Here is a 23,143-nt window from a genome sequence, read left to right as displayed (position 1 = left end):
ATGGTAGAGGCGGATACAATAGGGTTTTTTTAAGAGACTCATAGATAGGTACATGGAGCTTAGAAAAATAGAGGGCTATGCAGTAAGGAAATCCTAGGCAGTTTCTAGAGTAGGTTACGTGGTCAGCACAACATTGTGGGCTGAAGGGCCTGTAATGTGCTGCAGATTTCTATGATTCTTGCACTATTTATTTATGTCGTAATTTATAATAATCTATGCCTTTGCACAATACTGCTCCCACAAAACAATAAATTTTGTGTCACATAAGATTCTGATTATAACAATGTGCTTCGGAAAGAGATAAACAAGAACAACAAAAACCCAGGGGCCTCGAGATGGATTTAGCACTTTTTAAAGATTTTGTCACATATATAAGAGCAGATTATCAACAACAGCATTGACCCTCAGTGGGTGCACCGAGATGTTGATAGAGTGCAGACAGAACCTCTGGAACATTAGCACCAGTAGCAAAAGCCTATAGTTCTCAGACAACATGAGCTACTGTTTGCTACCAGCTTTATCTGGACTCATGGTCCTAGTGAAATGGTTGCCTTTCTGAATCTTGCTTGTCACAGAAAGTCAGAAGCAGTACTGTGGAAAGAGATCAGCTCATAATCAGAATCCTAGAACCCAAAAACAGGACAGATTTCGGAAAGTACATTGTAATGATGTCTTTAGACACATAGCTAAGACTTTTGTCTTCAAGCAGAAAATTGGTAGATCGAAAGCATCCATGTAAACCTGTTTCAGTTTCCATGTTACCATGACTGAGGCCAATTGCCAGTGAATAATACCGTTTTACAGCTGTTCACCAACTCTGAAGTGGGAATTTGATGTTTGAACAACTCACATCAGCTTAAAGTATTTTTGTGATCATGTTTGGAAGCTGATCTCCAGGAAGGTGGCAGGGCATAAATCTCGAATCAAATGGCATGTGGTATAGTGCAAGAAGTGAATATCTGTCTCTTTGTTTGGCTTCTGTGCACCATGGTCATGAAGTATTTCCTTTTCACTCTGTTTTGCATACCATCCCTCTCCATTGCACTTTCACTGTGAAAGTGACATTAACTGCGACCCTAATATAGTCCTTCTTGGAACTTTAAACAAATGCTTCAGGACTTACTTCAATGAATTTCCATCACTGCGTGCAATTTTGTGGCCTTTAAAATCCAATCTTACCCAGTCTCTGACATTAGAAATGTGACATTAGAAAGATGGCAACACTCTCAACTCTTGCATCAAAATCCAAACTGTGCAGCACTAAATCTAGATTTGACCTTTGGCTTCACAAAGCAAGACCCACTCCTGACTCAGCATTTGATCTTAGTTTGGCCCACTGGTCTCTGGTCTTAGTATTGGGTTATTACTGAGATACAGTGAAAAAGTTTTGTTTGTGTAGCATCCAGACAGATCATACCACACGTACTGTAAGTAGGTCAAGATAGTAAAAAGAAAATAGAATGCAGAATATAGTTTTGCAGTTTACAGAGAAGGTGCAGTGCACATAAACAATTGTCAGTGTCACAACAAGCTAGATTGGGAAATTAAGAATTCATCTTAAGCAAGTAAGAGTACATTGAAAAGCCTGATAATAGCAGGATGGCTGACCTTCAGACTGCTGGTGTTTGCTTTCAAGCTTGTGTAACTTCTGCCTGGTGGGAAAGGGAAGAAGGAAGAGATCTTTTATTAAGTCGGACGCTTTCCTGGTGCAGCAGAAGGTTTACATAGAGTCAATGAAAGGAAAGCTGGTTGTGTGATCAACTGGGCTGTTTCACAGTTCTCTGTGATTTCTTGCTGTCTTTCAGTTGATATACCAGGCTCTGTTTCATCAGGACAGGATCATTTCTATGGTGTATCTGTGAAAAAGAATCATTAAGGACGTGACAGATTTTCTTGGCCTTCTGAGAAGGTGGAGGTGTTGGTGAGCTTCAATGTTGCTGGGTCAGGACAATTTGATGGTGATATCTCCGCTAAGGGATTTGATACCTTTTTGAAATGGACTTGTACTCCTGTCTTTCGAACTTTGGTGAGATCGACCATGGATGTTGAGTCCTAGCTGTCAGGTGATACACAAGCCAGGGCGGTATGATATAGAGAGCAAGCTGGTGCCTGTGCAGCAGGCTGCTCCTCTCCACGCAGCTGATGATTACAAAGGAACATCAGAGACCGATACAGTTTGCCACCAGACGTATCGCAATAGTTGGCAGCTGCTGTTGAAATTAATCGCTAGGGACTGCTTTAGGGATTCCAGTTCCGGATTTTTCTTTGGGATTTACTCCCAAAGCCTTTCCCATGAGTGAGTAGAGCCACAAGGCAGCGGAGGTTTGAGATCAGAGTTTTCCTCCTCCCAGATGGGCTGCCAACCACCGCTGATGAGCCCCATCTACCCGAAGAACTTTGGTATGACCATACATTATAAAGGTTCACTGATGTTCCTCAGCAAAGCAAACTTAAAACACATAGATTAATTAAGCTCAAACAAGAGAAATTCTACAGATGCTGGAAATCCAAAGCAACACACACAAAATGCTGCAGGAACTCAGCAGGCCAGGTGGCATCAATGGAAAAGAGTACAGTCGACATTTCAGACTGGGACCCTTCTTCGGGACTGGGAAAGAAAGATGAGGAGTGAGAGTAAGAAAGTGAGGGGAGGGGAAGAAGAACCACAAGGTGATAAGTGAAACCGGAAGGGGGGAGGAGTGAAGTAAAGAGCTGGGAAGTTGATTAGTGAAAGAGATACAGGGCTGGTGAAGGGGGAATCTGATAGGAGAGGACAGAGACCATGGATGGAAGAAAAAGGGGAGGAGCACCAAAGGGAGGTGATAAGATGAGAGAGGGAAAAGGGAATGGAGAATGCTAAGGGGGAGCGGGGGGGTATTACCGGAAGTTAGAGAAATCAATGTTCATGCCATCAGGTTGGAGGCTACCCAGATGGAATATAAGGTGTTGCTCCTCCAACCCAAGTGTGGCCTCATCGTGACAGTAGAGGAGGCCATGGCTAGACACATCAGAATGGGAATGAGAAATGAAATTAAAATGGGTGGCCGCTGGGAGATCCTGTTTTTTCTGGCGAATGGAGCATAGGTGCTTGGCGAAGCGGTCTCCCAATCTGCATCGGATCTCACCGATATACAGGAGACCACACCAGGAGCGCTGGATACAGTAGATGACCACAACAGACTCATGGGTAGAGTGTTGCCTCACCTGGAAGGACTGTTTGGGTCCCTGAATGGTACTGAGGGAAGAGGTGTAGGGACAGGTGTAGCATTCATTCCATTTGCAAGGATAGGTGCCAGGAGGGAGATCAGTGGGGTAAGATGAATGGACAAGGGATTTGCATAGGGAGCGATCCCTGCAGAAAGCAGAAAGTGGGGGGAGAAGGGAAACAGGTGCTTGGTGGTGGGATCCCTCTGGAGATGGCAGAAGTTACAGAGAATTACATGCTAGATGTGGAGGCTGGTGGGGTGGTAGATAAGGACAAGAGGAACCTTATCCCTGATGTAGCGGGAGGATGGGGTTAGGGCAGACGTACACAAAATGGAAGAGATGTAGATAAGGGTGGCATTGATGATGGAGGAAGGGAAACCCCTTTCTTTGAAGAAGGAGGACATCTCCTTAGTTCTTGAATGAAAAGCCTCATCCTGAGAGCAGATGCAGCGGACACAGAGGTATCGAGAGAAGGGGGCAGCATTTTTACAAGTAACAGAGTGGGAAGAGGTATAGTCCAGGTAGCTGTGAGAACTATTTGGTTTATAATAGACATCAGTAGATAGGCTTTCTCCAGGGATATTCAATAGCCTAGGTCGGTTCTGGAGACTTCACTTTAAGGCTGTTTAGGACAGCTGTAATTTGTTTCTGTGTATAGATGTTGTATGGTGGCTTTTACTAGCAGGCATTTCAGTCAACTAGACAACAGGGAGACTGAACAATTTTGATCTAACTTCAAAACACATCTTATCCATCTCTGTCTGATATCGCGCAAGAATATTCATTCTCCTGTGCAGAGAAGCTGCTCTGAGACCATCTCTGCTGTGGATAAAGGATATGTACTACTCTGCTAAGGGTTATAAGAGCACACTCCTGGCTATGTGCGAGTCTCCTATGCAAAGGTCTGGATGGGAACTCTCTGTTATGAACAGAATATGCATCCTACTGCACCAATCATACAGTATGAACTCTCCAATGCAAAAGCTTAAGAAACCCCATTTTCTGCTAAAGATCTTATAGACTCCATTCATGGCCGGGATGTTAAAGTCAGGGTGTGTAAGCCTGGGCTAAGAGCAAGATGGGCACATTCCTGCACATAGGCATTGTGGGAACATTCCAACACAGCGTCTCATCTCTACCTAAGGCTCTGATTTTCACCCTCCTGTTACACTCAACCTGTTACAAGTATGCAGAACTTGTTAAGCACAGCTGTTGCACCATTCTGTGTCCAAGCCAGATCCCTCCTGTATGACGAGAACCGTGTGCCCACAGTCATGCTGAAGGCTGTCTACATTTTCTATTGGTATGGATGCATATCCTGACCCTGGGCTCCCTCTTGTGGTCAGTCAGAGTTTATACACCCCTGTGTTCATGCCTGCGTGCACGTACCATGGGTTTGGAGCTAATCTACAGCATTAATAGATAGATAGATAGATACTTTATTCATCCCCATGGGGAAATTCAACATTTTTTCCAATGTCCCATACACTTGTTGTAGCAAAACTAATTACATACAATTATAGGTAGCTATTCAATCTCTGCCAACTGCATTCTAGATCCAAAGTAACCCACAGTCAGCAGCTGAACTACAAGGTGCAGAGAATGTTTACATCTGCTCACACTCAGAGGCCTGTCTCTAAAGTATTACAAACACTTTCACTGAAATGTTAATTTAAAATCTGCAAAACACACCCTCCGCCAGCCTGCCTCTGGCATTAAAAGTACTCAGGAAGGCACGTGTCATTTGCTGTGTCTTGGGAGCCCGCTGCTGTTGAAGACAGATTTTGGTGATGAATTCACTACCGCCTTCAATGTCCCAGCATTGCCTTTGGTCAATTAAGGAAAAGATTACCTGAGGATCAAAATTCAGACATGGCACAAAACTCGTATCAACTGGGCAGCAGCAACCCCTGCCCTCATACGTGCTCAGAGACCTGGACTACTACAGCAAGCAACTCAAGCCAATTTTAAAGAACCACCAAATTCAATGGGGAATCAGCAAATCGATGTCAACATGCTCTTGCAGGGAGGCAAAACCAGAACTGAGGCCCAAGGTATTCTCGGTTATCTCCACTGGGCAGACCTTGACATTTGCATATCTAGCCTGGTCACAGCCTCTTCTAAGGAGAGAGTAGTCTAAAATGAGAGGGCAGATTTAAGATGGGGGGGAACTTAAATGGGATGTAAGGGGTAAGCATTATCACTCAGAGGGTGGTGGTTATGTGAAAAGAGCTGCCGGGGGCAGTGGTAGAGCCAAGAACAATTGCAGGATTTATAAGGAATTTAAATGGGTACGTGGATAGGTAAGGTTTGGAGGTATGTAGGCAAAAGGGACAAGCTTGTTGGAGTTGGGTGAAGAGCTGTATGCCTCCATAACTCCATGAATCCAATAACCTGACATCAAATTCCTGAAGCAAACCATCCACCCCAAGCCCAGTCTAAGGAGGAGATTATGAGTAGACCGAGGAAAAGATTCAAAGAAGTGCTCAAATCTTCCTTGAACAAAAGCATCATTCTCACTGACTCAAGGTAACACCTGGCACATGACACGCCGGAATGGGAAAAGGAGAATTCAAAACAGTAAAAAGAATCTCAAGTAGCTTCGGGTGCTCCCAGAGGATCCACGTAGGCAGTGGAAGGAGTGCACCATCTCACAGGAATTATCTAAGTTGTGTGTTCTGTACTCTGCTGAGAGTTTACACACGTCCCCATGGAGAAGGACACCGTGCACCCTTCTGCACCAAGTATGGTATACTGCATTGTTTGCTGAGGACCAAGTAGGCACTCTTTTCTGCAGGTTGTGCATCATGGAGTACTAAACCAAGGGCTCAAAGCTCTTCTTCAAAGGTCTGTGTATCTCCCCTCCTGTGCTAAGAGCTGGGTGTGCACCCTTCAATGTTAAAGACCAGTGTCTGCCCTCCATTGTAAACTCTGCTAAGGTGGATCTGCTCCATTAAAAAGTGATAGATATATCAGTAGATCAGGAAACATCTGTGTTTGAATTAACATTTCATCAGAACTGGGAAAGCGAATCCAATCTATGAAGTCTTAAAGGATGCTGTCTCCCTTCCTGTTTAAATGAATAGCCTTCAGTTAGCTTGTTGCCTTGTCGTGTTAAGCATCTGTTCTCTCTTGTTCTGTGGCCCCACATGGCTTGTTATTTTGCAGTTTATTATTAAAGTTATTGCTCACTGCTAAATCATCTCCGCTGCTCTGCGTCTGGGTCAAACTACATTTCCTGACACAGTTTGCTTGAACCTGTGCTACTGTCGGGTACTTTTCATGTTGCACTAAATGTTACGCATGCAGTTTCCTTTGGTAAGGATAAGTTTGTGTATACTGCTGCCTAAAGATAGTCCTTCACTCCTAAGGACTAGATGTTCACTCTGCTTTACAACACAGGATGGGATCCACCTTGTGCTACAGTTGTGTCTGCACCATTTTGAAATAAGAGCTGGGTAGGCAACGCCCTGCACGTCATATTGTGTGGGTACCAACCTGTGCAAAGTATCGGTCACCCTCCTAAATCATCTCCACAATGCCTCAGTCATTCTTTCTATCTTGAGTGATCAGTTCTGGAACAGCTCCTTCTCCTCTGCTATCAGATTTCTGAATGGTCTATAAACCCATGAACACTTCCCTTTGCTTGCATTGTTTATTATATTTGTAAATTGAGGTTACCTGTACTGCCGCCATAAAACAAATTTCACATCATATATGTCAGTGATAATAAATCTGATTCTGATACTGACTCTCTTTCTCTCTCATTACATTTCTGTCAGACAGGCACAAACTCCTAATTGTCAGGCTTTTATCCCCCGTTTTCAAATGGCACTGTCTCTCTTGGTCTTCACCTTTCACAGACATTCCCAATATTCTCTCCATCCCTCTCCCTCCATTCCAGCTGGAAAAAAACTTGACTAACTATTCTCAATTTTGATCAAAAGTCACAAACCTGAAATATTAAATCAGTTTCTGTTTCTGTAGATGCTGCCTGGCCTACTTAGAATTTCTAACATCTTCTGGGTTTTTTTGCATGAGGTATGTAGCTCATGTGATAAGGATTGTGTCCCCTGCTGTGTTAAAAGGCTACATTTTACCATTCTATGCGAAAAGCATAGACCACTTAACCATCGATGTGTGAGTGCTGGTTGTCCGCTGCTTCCGATGATGACGTAACCTACGGTGAAAAAGCCATTACACTGGGGCAATCCCACCCTCTTGGTCCAATGGTACAAAAACACCTCGCATCTGGAGACTGCCTCGGCTGCAGTGGATAGCCATGAAGCCTTCTGTGCCTTGTCCTGCCCTTCGCTCTCCACGAAGGGTTGCAGCACCGTCTCCTTGGCTATTGATCTTGTAGGTGAACTCATCCGCCCAGTCCGCTGGAATTGAACTTCGCATGTTGGAGTAGGCCTATCCCTGTCTCACCGGAGTTGGAGGTTCCCAGCTACCCTCACCTGGTTTAGCCCGCCTATCACGTACACGTTGATGTACCAACGTGTGGCCACTGTCACATGCAAACAGTTACTTGGAGCTGCAGGTGAGAGCTGGGTGGTAGGTGGGGACCAAAGGTGGACGAGCTGCCCCTGGGTGGACCATGACAAGTCCACCACCAGAGGTGCTACCCCTCCCTGGACAACCCATACACCATCAACATGTGTCATGTTTTGCAAGCACCATATTCATTCTTTAACAAGCACTAACTTTTAGGCTGACTTTGCACTTTTATTTGTGTGCACCCTCCTGTGTCAATAGCTTCTCACTCTCTTGTGTTAAGAGCAGAGATGATCCAACTATGCTAAATGGTGTGCAACCTTCTGTCCAAGGACTGACAATGCAATGGTTATAGTGCCCTTTGCTCGGGGATTTTATGCACTCAAGCATGCAAAGGTTTGTGTGACCACCATCCCAGCAAAATGACAGGCGACAACCTTCTTCTGCAGAATGAAGGCTTTTGTACAATACCCAGAGTGTGGACCCTCCTGTGCTAAAGACTATGTGTACATCTTCCTGCAATAAGGATAGGTTATGAGCCACTGAGGCAGGGGGCTCAGTGTAGTCTTTACTGACAATAATGTTCAGCCTTATGTACAAAGGCTGAGTCTGCACCTCCTGTGTTAAGGAAAGGTTTAACACATTCGCAGCCCTTAGCACTGCAGTAACAAAGGATGTGTGTCCATCCTCTTTTCCTGAGGGCTGGGTTTGTGTTATTCCATACGAAGACTGTGAGTGCTACATCCCGCTACATCCAAGTGCTGGCGTGAAAAAAACTGCATGTTAACCCTTCTTATGAGAAGACTGTGCTGTACTCAGCCTGACTTGAGCCCTTCCGGTATTTTGTGTGTGTTGCTGAGGACTGTGTAATTCCCTCTTTTCCTAAGGCTACACCACCTCGTATAAAAAGATGGATGCTCACCTCTCTGTGTTCAAACCTACAAGCACCATTCTGCATTAAGAGCCAGTCTGCACCCTCCTTTCCTGAAGGCTTTGTGAGCATGCCCCTGCCCCAAAGACCACCTACCCTCAGCTCTGATCCACTGGTTCTTTATGCTGCCTCCTTTGCAAAGGCCTGAATGTGCTCCCTCTCGTGTTCAGTCTGACTTGTGTACTGCTTTGTTAATGTCTGTGTGTTCACAGTTCTGTACCAGGAGTGAATCCTCCTCCACTAATGTGTACAGTACATCCTCCTTTGACACCCTCTTGTACTGGGGGCATGTGTATATTGATGATTGATAAGTACCCTGATGCGCAAAGGCAGAGTCTGGCCCTCCTGATGAAAGGGTCAGGTATATACCCAGTTCTGTTGTGCATCTCCTGTGGTAGAGTTTGGCTATGCACTCTACTCATCTAAATGCCAATGTTCTTCCTGTTACAGCAATGTTGATCTTCTACCTTCCTGTATTAAAGACTGGACGTGCATCCTCCTGTGGTAAAAGCTGGTTCTCTCTGTTTTACAATGGACAATGAGATCCCTTTTGTACTCATACTGTGTCTGTACAGTTCCAAATAAAGGGTAGGTTGTTCACCTCTTTGTCCTAAGAACTGGGTTGACACCTTATTGTGCCTTTAGCAGAGATGTTCTCTGAACTAAGGCACCCCCACCCCCTCTGTCTATTAACAGTCACTGCACTGTACACTTCAAACCACTTTGTATAATGCTGCTTACATTGTAAATACTTGCTGGCATGTATGTATTTATGCAGATTTTATTCCATATCTGTACTTCTAACTTTGTTCTTATATAATTCTTCATTTTGTATAATTGTCAGGTTCTGTTCTGTGTAACACCAACACTACAAAAATTTCCTAATATATGTAAATGTACATGGCAGATAAAGTGGTCCTTGATCATTGAATATGCACCATGGAGTGTGTATTACTCCCCTGCTTTCTGGCCCAGGCACACCTTCCAATACTAACAGTAGAGTATGCACCTTCCATTGCACCATCCAGGTACAGGGTGTTCTAGGTTACAGTCTAGATTTCCACTTTGCTCAGCTCGATGTTAAATGTGCACGTCCATTGCTGAGAACAAGCATACTGTGCTAAAGGCTTGATGTTCACCTTCCTGTATTTAGATTTGAATGTACTAAGGGCATGAGGTACTCTGCTCCATGCAATTGAGAGTGTGTGCATCCTCCTGTGCTATAAATATTGTGTGTACACTCTTGTGCTGAGACCAGGGATCACCGTTTCTCTGCTAACTGAATGGTGCACACCAGCTCTGAGACCCAGTTATTAAGAAGGGTGCAGATTAAGCCGAAGTGCACCAGTGTGTGCAGTCCCACATCCTAAGAGCCAGTGTCAAAGCCTCCTGCACTAAGGAATGACATGTGACAGCTTGCCCTAAATGCTAGCGTGCTATTCATGCCAAGGCTGAATTTGCAGCATCCTATACTAAGAGCCAGGTGTGATTTCTCCTGTACTAAGAGCACCACCCTTTCTCTGGTGCCCCTGTTCCCATGGTCCACTCTCCTCTCCCATCAGATTCACCCTTCAGCCCTTTACCATTTCCACCCATCACCTCCCAGCTTATCACTACTTCTCTCCTCTCTGTTGGATACTGATGTTTTTGATCCAAGGTTCTTTTAGAAGTCAGGAAACAGACACAAAACTTGTTGCTTCACAATCATTGTATTAACAGTTAATAGAATAGAGGAAAGTTAAACAGAAGAGTGACTAGGGTCTACTTCTTAAAGAAGGTAAGGTTGATAAGGTTCCCCATGCAAGGCTCATTCAGAAAGTAAGGAGGCATGGGATCCAAAGACCTGGCTTTGTGGATCCAGAATTGGCTTGCCCTCAGAAGGCAAAGGGTGGTTGTGAATGGTTCATATTCTGCATGGAGGACGGTGACCACTGGTATTCTGCAGGGATCTTTTCTGGGACCTCTCCTCTTTGTGATTTTTATAAATGACCTAGATGAGGAAGTAGAAGGGTAGATTAGTAAGTATGCTGATATACAAAAGTTGGGATGTTGTGAATAGTGCGGAGGGCTGTCAGAGATTACAGAGGGACATTGATAGGATACAGAACTGGGCCGAGAAGTGGCAGATGGAGTTCAACCCACATAAGTGTGAGGTGGTTCATTTAGATAGGTCAAATATGATGGCAGAATATAGTATTAATGGTAAGACTCTTGTTAGCGTGGAGGATCAGAGGGATCTTGGGGTCCGAGTCTATAGGATACTGAAAGCTGCTGTGCAGGTTGACTCTGTGGTTAAGAAGGCATATGGTGCATTGGCCTTCATCAACCATGGGATTGAGTTTAGGAGCCAACTGTGCTCAGTTCGGATCACCTCACAACAGGAAGGATGTGGAAGCCATAGAAAGGGTGCAGAAGAGATTTACAAGGATGTTGCCTGGACTGGGGAACATGCCTTATGAGAATAGGTTGAGTCAGCTTGGCCTTTTCTCCTTTCGACGGAGGAGGAGAGGTGACCTGATAGAGGTGTATAAGATGATGAGAGGCATTGACCGTGGGGATAGCCAGAGGCTTTTTCCCTAGGGCTGAAATAGCTAACATGAGGGGGCATAGTTTTAAAGTGCTTGGAAGTCGGTACAAGGGGGATGTCAGAGGTAAGTTTATCACACAGAGAGTGGTGGGTGTGTGGAATGCACTGCCAGCAAAGGTGGTGGAGGCGGATACAATAGGGTCTTTTAAGAGACTTTTAGATAGGTACATGGAGCTTAGAAAAATAGAGGATTATGCAGAAGGGATATTCTAGGCAGTTTCTGGAGTAGGTTACATAGTTGGCACAATATTGTGGGCTGAAGGGTCAGTAATGTGCTGTAGACATACGTTCTATGTTTGAAGGCAGAGAAACTAAAGCTAGCACCTATATGAAACAGCTATTTTTATACTACCGAGCTAAAGAAAATTCCATTCAAGTTTGTAGATAAGAAACAACCAATTAGAAAGTATTCATTTGAACACTGCAGTACCAAGTTAACCAATAATAAAGCACTTACTCACTTAATGTAGTATAAAGAAGCTTCCAGAGCTTTCCAGAATTTTACTTGGATAGCCACTAGAGGCATATTAAACTGTTAGGTGCATATTATAGCCTCTTGGGATCATAATAAGCAGTTAGTTGTACATAAGCAATTATATATAAACAACGAGCAAGTAGTTAATTGTTAAACTGCAAAGAAAACAACAATTACCCAGTCTAATCTAAGAATTAATCAGTCGGATTTAACAATCTCTTCTTCGATTCTAAATCACACTTTTAGAATCATTGTATCTGAAAATTCAGAGGCAGAAAATGTGTGGCATCTACGTTAAGTATAAATAATCAAAAAACCACTTAAGTTATGAAACATCGAAGAGTATATACTCTTCAAAGTATTCATTAGATTATGTCATGGTTAGGCAGATCAGTAGTCACACTTATGCGAGTTTGAACTATTCTCTTAATGATCATCTTCAAACAATTAAAAATTATGTAAATTATGATAAGGCATATTAGTGTGAATAATATGGTTCATAATATTGAGTAAACCCAGCTTTTGAAACTTGAATGAATCCAACCAGAAAAATCCCATCCATCAGATTGGTGTATTTCAGCTTCTTCTTTAAGAATGTGATCAGCCAAATTAGTTATGTCTTCAGACTTGTCAGATATGTAAGTACTGTACAACTCTCCTTGCCTTTCACTGCATGTTACCCCTTTAACTACTAAGAGAAGATCCAATGCCATATGATTTTGAAGAACCATCTTATGCAGTTTCCTTGCTTCATCTGTCTGAGGCTGCAGCAATATTTTCATTCTCTCTTATACTCCTGGCTGCACCATAAAATTGGAACAAAATTGATGCAAAACAATCTCCTTTTGAAAAGTTTACTTCTAGACTTGGGATAAAGGTAAGGTGTGTGTATGTCTCGCGGCAGGAAAAACATACCCTAACCGACAAGTTCCTAACCAATTACAGTATGTGGAAGAGAGTCATTGGCTCCATTTCGCCATATAAAGTATACATATTGTTCCTGGAACTTAAACCATTTCTTATTACTCGACAGGAGCTTTGTTGTATTGTAATATTTTTCTGATTGGCAATGAAAATTCCGGAGTTAGTACCCTATTTTGGACAATGTAGAGTGTAATTACATAAACTCTGTCCTACTGGAAAGGGAGTTTCTGAATTCAAGCAAAAGGTAGATTTATCCTGAACACATGGAAAGATTTAATAGCTTTGTCATTAACATTAGATGTGGATATTTCCCAGGACAAAACATAAACAGGGTCAGACAAGATATTCCCTAAATCATGCTGATTATATTTACGTAAATGATCTACTTTAAATCAGTATGTGGGGGGCATGACCACTGGGTACTTGCATCTCTCTTGAGAATAACAAATCATGGGCATAATATCAACATTTTCATTGCTGGAATGTTCAGTACAGAGGGTGGATGTTTATTCTGGATCTGCAGGAATGCCTAGCATTGGTGAATATTTTGAAGTGTGCCGTATACATTGACATATCCAACAGCTAGTGTCTAAACAGCATCTGCTAATTCATGTGATGCTCACAAGTTCATGCTCTATCCATGCTCGTATCTTTCCCGTCATACCATGGGCTCTTAACGTGTTAAGCAGCCTCATGTGTGGCACCTTGTCAAAGGCCTTCTGAAAATCCAAGTACACAACATTCATTGACTCTCCTTTGTCTATCCCGCTTGCTGTTTCCTTAAGGAATTCCAACAGATTTGTCAGACAAGATTTTCCCCTGAGGAAGCCCATGTTTATCACGTGCCTCCAAGTATCCTGAGACCTCACCCTTAACGATCAACTCCAGCATCTTCCCAACTACTGAGGTCAGACGAACTGGCTTATACTTTCCTTTTTTCTGGTTGGCTGCTGGTGACTAATGGTGTTCTGCAGGGGTCAGTGTTGGGACCACTTCTTTATGCATTATATATCAGTCATCAGCAATGATGGAATTGATGGCTTAATGGCCAAGTTTGCAGATGATGCAAAGACAGGTTGAGTGGCAGGTAGTGTTGAGGAAGCAGGAAGTCTACAGAAGAACTTAAGACAGATTAGGAGAATGGGCAAATGTCAAGTGACATTGACATTGTATGGCAAATGACCATACAATGTCAAGGAGTGTATGGTCATGCACTTTTTTTAGAAGGAATAAAATTGTAGACCATTTTCTAAACGGGGAGAAAGTTCAAATATCCAAGGTGCAAAGGGATTTGGCAGTCCTCATGCACAATTCCCTAAAGGTTAACTTGTAAGGTGAGTCAGTGGTGAGGAAAGCAAATGCAATGCTAGCACTCATTTCTAGAGGAATAGTATATAAAAGCAAAGATGTCATGCTGAGAATTTATAAGGTAATGGTGAGACCTCACTTAGAGTATTGTGAACAATTTCAGGCCCCTTATTTAAGAAAATATGTGCTGACACTGGAGAGGCCTCAGAGGAAGCTCACGAGAATGACCCCAAGAATGAAAGGGTTAACACATGAGGAGCATTTCATGGCTCTGAGTCTCTACTCACTGGAATTTAGAAGAATGAGGGGGGATTTCATTGAAACCTATCGAATATTGCAAGGCCTAGAAGGAATGGATTTGGAGAGAATGTTTTCTATAATGGGGGTGTCTAGGACCAGAGGGCACACCGTCAGAATAGAGGGATGACCATTTAGAACAGAGATGGGAGGAACTTCTTTAGCCAGAGGGAGGTGAATCTATGGAATTCATTGCTGCAGCCTGCCTTTGAGGCCAGGTCATTGGGTGTGTTTAAGGTGGAGGTTGATAGGTTCTTGATTAGTCCTGGCGTGAAAGGTTTTGGGGAGAGGACAGAAGAATGGGGTTAAGAGGGAAAATGGATCAGCCATGATAAATTGGTGGAGCAGACTCAATGGGCTGAATAGACTAATTCTGCTCTTATGTCTTTTGGACTTGCTTGAAGTCTTCTGGCTGGTTAGTGATTTGCTCACTGTAGCCCGCCAGCATAGACATTGTGACCACAAGATTACTAGTACATTAACCAATGTTTGTTGTCCTCATCGGATACCACTTTAGCTCGTTTACAGTGGTGGTGTGCATCGACTTACCTTTACCATCTACTTTCACCACAGAGTTAGTGATTAACTGCACTTGGAAAGGACTTTCCCATCCAGCTCCCAGCAGTTCCTTTTATGGTTTTGTTAACCAGGACTCACAGACAAGGGTTCAGGGTGTGTCCTCTCCCTGTTGATTCTTCCCATGTGCAGAAAGCTGTTGAGAAACAGACTAGACAATTTAACATAATAGTTAATCAAATGAAGTGCTATAATGTGCAGATCAACCTCTCTGAGATCGAGGGCTCCCAGCAATGACATTGGACACACTGTTACCACCTCTCAGTTTATTTTTCTTCTTTGGGGTTGCTCTGAAGCTACATAACACCATAGCAAGAGCTGTAGGTCATGGTATGCCTTTCAAATGGTACCCAGTCAGTCATTGTTTGATAGTTACATTCATTCGTTCAACTTGTCCTCATCACTCTGGGTGACATGGACAATGGAAAGACCATTCAATGTTCATCAGTCAACATAATTCCTGGCAAACACTCCCTTGATGTAACATGGCGATTCCCAACCTGGGAATATAGTCCTTGATCAGAGTTTTTGCTATAGGAGTGGCAGTAGCTTTCCTTGCTGGAATAGCTTCCACCCATCTTGAAAACTTGTCCACTATTATCAGAACATCTGAGTATCCTTGACACTAGGGTAAAGAAATGCAGTCCACTTGTAAGTGTAAAAATGGACCAGGTGGGGCAGGAGCACTCAGTATAGTAGCTTCTCCGCTGCTCCAGGATCTGTTTTCTCGTATGTCATGCATCTTTCAAACATTCGTTGTGCTTGTACTTTGAACTTTGGATTCCACCACTACTGGGAGAATCTGTCGATTATCTTTTGCAGTCCAATGTGTCCTAAAGAGTGTACTTGTGGTTCCAGATGATCTTGTATTTTCATCTGTGGTAGAGTTCAGCTTTGTTTCCATAATTCCAGTTGTCCGGTTCCACGTCTATGTTCCTTGTACTTCTTCTATCTCTTCTATTTTTCCCCATGCTGCCTTTTTTTTGCAATTTCGTCCGTGAATACATTTCCATGGCTTTCCATTGTAGTCATTTTGGAGTGGCTTTTACATTTAAATACAGAAACTTCTGAAGGCAGTTGTTTGGCATCCGATGTTCTTGTACTAGTTGGCCATTCTTGATTGAGGTTCCTACAGCCATAAGAAATCATTTTTATATCCATAAGTTGCCAAAATCATGAACAACTCTGAAAGTATATTGAGAATCAGTGTAGATATTAGCTGATCTTTCTTCTGCCAAGTTACAGGCTTCAATTAAAGCTTTCTGTTCTACTTGTTGCACAAAAGTATCAGAAGCCATGCTTCCTAATGCCAGCACTTTCCAGAAACAATCATTTAAGTTCCTCTCTCAATCATTGAGGACCAATCAGTGTGCAGAATCAGATCTTTGGTAGAGTAACAATCAACAAGGATGCTGTTGGTCTCCATGTTCTTGAGTTAAAACTGCTATCATGTGTTTCTTATTGACATGCAGGGTAAATGTTCTACCTGTATCAGGGATTCTAAATGCAGATGCATTTCAATGTCACCTTCAAAGTTTGAAACACTTCCAGTTGTTCTTCAGTTAGAGTCACAGGGTCATCTGAGAGCTTATTGGCCTTCAGCAGATTGCTGAGTGGTTGAGCAATAGTTGATGAATCTGCTGCCAGCTTGTCACACATTGATTAACAATCTTTATTGGAGGAAGGTGTGACATACTGTAGCTGTCAATCTTATTGTTTCATTTCTGTCATTCTCACTTGAGTTGCTAAGGGCCATTGTAGACCCCATGTCATGCCCATTCAGTAATTCCTCAGACTTCAGATCTTGTTATTGTCTTGGAGAACTGTCCGATATAGGCTTTAATTCTTCGGGTTTGGATGGTGTCATTTGCGTCGGGAGACTGTTCAATGTGAGCTGTAATTCCTCAATGGGACCTTCAGAAGTAGGTGTTTCCCAGGGCAGAGTATCAGCCATAGCATCACTCCCAGTGTCACTAGCAGGACCAACCATTTGACATCATGGAGTAATTACTTACACTTTGAAACTCCAGACAACGCACACCAATTGCATTACTGGTTATTTCTCTGCTTATTCAGCTAATACAAAGGTTTGCTCTTTAGATTTTTTACTGTCTCTATCATGCTGTTTTTGTAGTTTGTCATAAGTTTCACATTTCTTTCGGTTAGTAAAAGACTCTACTCATCCCTTTAACTCTTTCACATGTTTGATCAAACTGACCATGTGGTCTTATCTCTAAATCAGTAGCCATTCCAGGTTTCTCGTTTCCCTCAAGCATTCTCTGAAACTTATTGTCTGTCTTCCTAATCTTAATAAACTTAACATTGTTGATCATTTTCATCCAGACTTTTTCATTAATTTTATCAAACTGAGAAGTTTTATTCAGGTAAGAGCGCTTAATAATAAAGCCATTGTTTTAATTCAATCTTAATTCATATGTACTTTTTATTACTTTGACCACGATCTCAAAATTTGAACAGGTTGTCCTTCACCCTGAATTTAATTCTTTTCCCCCCATTCTCCACTAGCTTGCACGTATTTAAGTTTTCTCACACACTCCACTGGCTCACATGCACTCTTTTATCTGTACTCCTCTGCCTGTGTAAATTTAATTTTTGATGCTGTATTGGCTTGCATACTTAATCCGAGATCTCCCAGTTTTGCATATGGCTCTACTGTGTTGTGTTTTGTTTATACATATCTGCTTTTTTTTAAAAATAGCAATGTAACAGTTCCTCACCCTTAACTCCTGTCTGAAGATGTAGAAGCCAGAACTAGTTTTCCCTCAGACAATTTGAAATATGAGGAAGTTCCTACCCCTTTTGTTGTGTGCTAAAAATTCTACGTTGTCTTCAAGTTAATAACATCTTGCTGACTATGCCACTTGTTCAATTCTAGTATTTTTGATCCAAGATTCTTTAGAAGTTAGCAAAGAGTCACAAAACATGCTACTTCATGATCATTTTATTAAGAGGTTGACGGAGCAGAGGGAAGTTGAACAGAACAGTGACTAGGGTCTACTATTTGAAGAAGATAGAGAAACTAAAGATGGTGCCTAATATAACATATAATGGTGCATAAATATTTTTATGTTTATACTACCGAGACAAGGAAAATTCCATTCAAATTTGTAGATAAAGAAACAATTATTTAGTAAGTACTTATATGAGTACTGCAGTATCAAGTTAAGCAATGATAAAGCATTTATTCACTTAATGCCGAACAAAGAAGCTTCCAGAGCTTTCCAGAGTTATACTTTGTATAGCCACTGTTTAAGCATATTAAACAGTTACAGTATATGCGTACTATAATCACTAGGAATCAGGTAAGCAGTTACTTGTATTTTATACAATTACTTATATACAAGCAGATAATTAATTGTTAAACTGCAAAGAAAATAACAATTGAGCAGTCTAATCAAAGAATTAAACAGTTGAATCCAACATCCCCCACCCACCCACCTTCCCCAACCCCATTCACCTATCAACTCTTAGCTTGTACTTCCCCTCTCCTCACCTTCTTATCCTGGCTTCTGCCTCCCTCCTTTCCAATCCTGATGAAGGGTCTCCACTCAAACCTTTGCTTCTTTATTTCTTTCGATCGATACTGCCTGATTTCCTCCAGCGTTTTGTGTGTGTTACTATAGTACGAGCAAGTATACGTCATCATCTTATACTAAAGGGCAAGGCTCCCCCCGTGCTAAAAGTAAAGGATATGCACTCAGCGGTGTGAAGGCAGATCATGTCATTGTGTACTCTCATGTAGTACGGGAAGGGTGGGTATCTCCCAATCCGAACAACAGGGTCTATAGCCTAGAGACGGTTGGCTGAACAACTCATTTTCAGGCCACGTGTGTGTGATTCCTCCTGTAGTAGATGTAAGCTGCTCTCAGGGTGTGCTTAGAATAACTGCTCAGAATGTAGGTTGTACCCTCTTCTCTGCTAAAGAGCAGAAATCTATCTCCTTCTGCTCAGGACCAGGTGTGTGCTCTACTGTGTTGGTACGCATCCTCTCATCACTAAGGGCTGCATACGCGGTTCCCTGTGCAAGTACCAGCTGTGCAAAATCCTTTACTAAATACTTGGTGTGTACTGACACATGCCACTAAGGGTAGATGAGACCGCACAGCAGCTATTGATACAAGAACCCTGAGAGTGAGCACACCAAGATGGGCAACGCTCCATGGGAAGATCTGGTTTACTCGATGTGAAATAATCATATCCCTTCCGAAGTTGGAAATGCAATTTATGATAATTGAGAAAGACGGTGATGATACCACATGGCCAGTGAGGGAATGAAAGATAGAGATAGATTTTACAAAAGCCAGCTCCAAAATGCTCTGCATAACCATTATCTTCCAGTGAAGGCCAAGTATGTCTTTCTTGGAGAAGTAGTTCAGAAGTTAGAAGAGTGCTTGACGCTACAATTGTTCTTCAGAAATGACTGATGCTGAAGGAAGAACACATAGCAGCAACTTGTAAATAGAAACAAAACAAACGAGCTGCTGGAGAAACTCAACAGCACCTGTGGAGGGAAATGGATAGTTGCCATTAGGGGTTGAAACCCCCTCATCGGGACTGAAAGTGTGAGGAGAGATATCTTGTAGGTGGGTGGGTATGATGGCGGAGCAGGAGCTGGCATGTGATAGGTGGATCCAGGTGAGGAAGGGTTGATTGGCAGATGGAGTTAGATGGGGAAGTGAAGGGTGGAGATAGAGAATGGAGGCCTGGAGGTGAGGTAGAAGCCACAATGGGCTGCAGGTTATGGAATCTTACAAGAAAGGAGGGTAAAGAGAGGAAACAGTAGAGGAAAATTCCCATCAACCCACTATCCTTTATTTGGTTCCAAAGTAAATTTACTATCAAATTTCATAAATGGCTCTATATACTACCTTGAGATTCATTTTCTTGCAGGCATTCATAGAGGAAAATGAAAGAAATACAACTTTTTTTATTATTTTTTCTGCATTTTCTACAACACTACAGCAAAAAAAAACCCAAAAAATAGGAAATTAATACAGTGCAAGATAAACATACAATAATAATATAATTCACAATAATAATTGAAAAAGCACCCAAATAAAAGTCATGTAAAGTTAGTGTCCCCCCCCCCCATCCCCGCAAGGGAAAAGAAACTACAGACCAACCACAGCAAAATGTAGGAAATATAGATCAGAACATTCCAACCCCCAAAACTGTAAGTACAAGTAAAAACAGAAGATAATAATGTCTACTACCCAAAAAAAGCTGAAAGTAAGGGACTGGAAAAAAAAACTTAATCAGAAGAAAGGTTATGAAAATATTCAATAAAAGGTCCCCAGACCTTATGAAACTTTATGTTCGAATTAAGAATTGAGTAGTGAACTTTTTCAAGGTCTAAACAGGACATAATATCATTGAGCCATTGAGCATGCGTGGGTGGGGAAACATCTCTCCATCTAAGAAGAATTAGACGTCTAGCCAGAAGAGAAGCAAAAGATAATGTTCAACGTTTAGTCAAGCTCAAATGTATATCCATCTCGCCCAAGGAACCAAAAAGAGCAATCAGAGGGTTAGGTTCTAAGTGGCAATTCAGAATATGAGATAATGTTAGGAAAACATCTCTCCAAAATTTCTCTAGACCAGGACAGGTCCAGTACATATGAATGAGAGAAGCCTCGCCACTTTTGCATTTATCACAAACCGGACTAATATTAGGGTAAAATTGAGACAATTTAGATTTGGACATATGTGCCCTATGAACAATCTTAAACTGTAAAAGACAGTGGCAAGCACAAACAGAAGTTGAATTAACTGATTTGAGAATCGAGTCCCAAACCACATCAGATAAGGGAATATTTAAGTCATGCTCCCAAGCCATTCTGATTTTATCCAACTTATTTTATTTAATTTCTTAAATTATTTTGAAATAGAATTTCAAGAGTATACATAAACAAAGAGTGACACATAACCAATGTACAAAAGAAGACAACTAGTGCAAATAAAAATAATACTGAGAACGTGAGTTGTAAAGAATCAGAATCAGGTTTAGTATCACCAGCATATGTTGTGAAATTTGTTAACTTTACAGCTGCAGTACAATGAAATACATGATATATAAATATAGAGAGAAAAACTGAAATACAGTGTGTGTGTGTGTGTGTGTGTGTGTGTGTGTGTGTTAAATAGTTAAATTAAAATAAATGGTGCAAACAAAACAGAAATATAAAAGTAGTGAGGTAGTATCAATGTCCATTTAGGAATTGGATGGCTGAGGGAAAGGAGCTGTTCCTGAATCACTGAGTGTGCCTTCAGACTTCTGTACCTCCTTCCTGATGGTAACAGTGAGAAGAGAGCATGCTCTGGGTGATGGGGGTCCTTAATAATGGATGCCGCCTTTCTGAGGCACCGCTACTTGAAAATGTCTGGGACACTACAGAGGCTAATACCCACGATGGAGTTGACTAATTTTACAAGTTTCTAGAACTCTCTTTGATCTTGTGTAGTAGCTGCCCACCCCCGCCCCGAACCAAACGATGATGCAGCCTGCTAGAATGCTCTCCGTGGTATATTTTCAAGTATTTTAGTTGACACACCAAATCTCCTCAAACTCCTAATAAAATATAGCTGCTGCCTTGCCTTCTCGAGAGTTGCATCAATATGTTGCATCTGGGTTAGATCCTCAGAGATATTGACACCCAGGAGCCTTGACAGTTGTAGGATAATAGCCGTTCCCGAACCTGGTGATGTGGTACTTAAGGCTTTTGTACTTTGTGCAAGATGGTGTGAAAAGAGGACATATTCAGTATGCACACTAATACATCAAAATTATATTTGGAGACACTACTGTCCCAAATTCAGTACATCTTTGAAGACACATACACAGCAATCATTGAACTCAAGGTAGATACATAAATTAAACCCTAATGCCATGCCAGTGTTCTGCAAAGCAAAATCCATTCTGAAACACAAGAGATTCTGGAGATGCTGGAAATTATGAGCAACACACAGAAAATGCTGCAGGAATTCAACAAGTCAGGCAGTACCTGAAAAAGTATTCAACCCCAACTGTTTGTACACATACATGAGCATTACAACCAGAGATTATAATCAATTTAACTGAGTATTTTTATTTGTGAATCATGTGCTCCATTTTTCACAGTACAGCCCACACACATGGAAAATTGTAAAGCATGAAAAACTAAAATTTCAAAACCGGAAATGTCAGCATTTCAGAGGTATCCATGCCTCTTTGCTCACTACTTAGTTGAACCAATTCTCAAAGTTCAGATGCTCAAAGCACATTTATTATCAAAGTATGTATGCATTATGCAACCTTGAGATTCAGCTCCTTACAGGCAGCCACAAAACCCAAAAGAATCCTTAAAGAAAAATCCGACAAACACCCAACGTGCAAGAGAGAATTAAGAACAACTCGTGCAAACATTAAAAGTGAGCAAATAGCATTTAGAATTAAAGTGAATCCTCAGTTATGAATCTCCTAACAGACAGAGCAGGCCCACAGCCTCAGCCTCAGCCTCAGTACATCACAGAGTGAAGAAAACATCACGGAGCCTGCAAACACAAAGCCTGGAGCAGCCAGAACAGGTTCACAGCTTCGGCTTCAGTGCAGCGACAAGTGGAGTAAATGTTGAGGAACGGTGAGCAGAACTGCCCTAGCCCTCGCCTCTGGCCCCTACACCTGGCCTTTTCAATTCATCATGCCCAGCATTTAAATTGTCCACATATTGGGTCGCTCCTAGCTCTAGCACCCAGGCTTCGATACGCTCTGGGCCTGGACCCCACCACTGTGTTCCGCAGCATACCCGACCTTTCCAAATCAGCCCAGCACTTAGATCAATCAAACCTTGCTCCCGGTTTCCTCCACGCTGACTTTTCTCTTCTTCACGCGCCCCGACTCTATCTCAAACAAACCTCCACCTTGCTCCAACTCCTCCTTGAACATGCCTTGACTTCTCTCCAACTCCGACTTTGTCTCACACCCACACATTTCGACCCTCGACTCAGCCTCACCTTTGCACGCCTCTTCGTTGTTCACAGTGATTGTTTACCATAATCGTTTACAGAACAAGTGTTATTAATAAAGTCTCTAGTGGGATTTCTTGCTTTCGGAACCATCAATAAGTTGTTGCCTGCCCTTAGCAGCACAATCCTCACAATTATTACAGCCAGGAGTCTTCTTGGATAAGTCTCTATTAGCTTTGCACAACATGATGGAGCGACATCTGCCCAATCCTCCTTGCAAAATTCCTCAAGCCGTGCCAGTTCACTTGAAGAGTGGCAGTGGACAGCCATCTTGAGGATTTGCCATCTTGAAGTTAAGATCAGGACTCTGACAGGGCCA

General features: G+C 42.3%; 1 long non-coding RNA gene across 1 annotated transcript in view; it reads right to left on the bottom strand.

Moving 5' to 3' along the window:
- Positions 1–10,373: 10,373 nt before the first annotated feature.
- Positions 10,374–23,143, bottom strand: part of LOC140730366 (uncharacterized) — a 52,934-nt gene continuing 40,164 nt past the window's right edge. The window contains exons 4-5 of the long non-coding RNA XR_012099571.1: positions 14,776–14,938; positions 10,374–10,625 (exon numbers count right to left, since the gene is read on the bottom strand). This is a non-coding gene — a long non-coding RNA (uncharacterized lncRNA). The remainder of the gene's footprint in view (positions 10,626–14,775; positions 14,939–23,143) is intronic.

The sequence above is a fragment of the Hemitrygon akajei genome, chromosome 7, assembly GCF_048418815.1.
Source record: "Hemitrygon akajei chromosome 7, sHemAka1.3, whole genome shotgun sequence".
Classification (NCBI taxonomy): domain Eukaryota; kingdom Metazoa; phylum Chordata; class Chondrichthyes; order Myliobatiformes; family Dasyatidae; genus Hemitrygon; species Hemitrygon akajei.
This window is presented reverse-complemented; position numbering and strand designations above follow the sequence as displayed.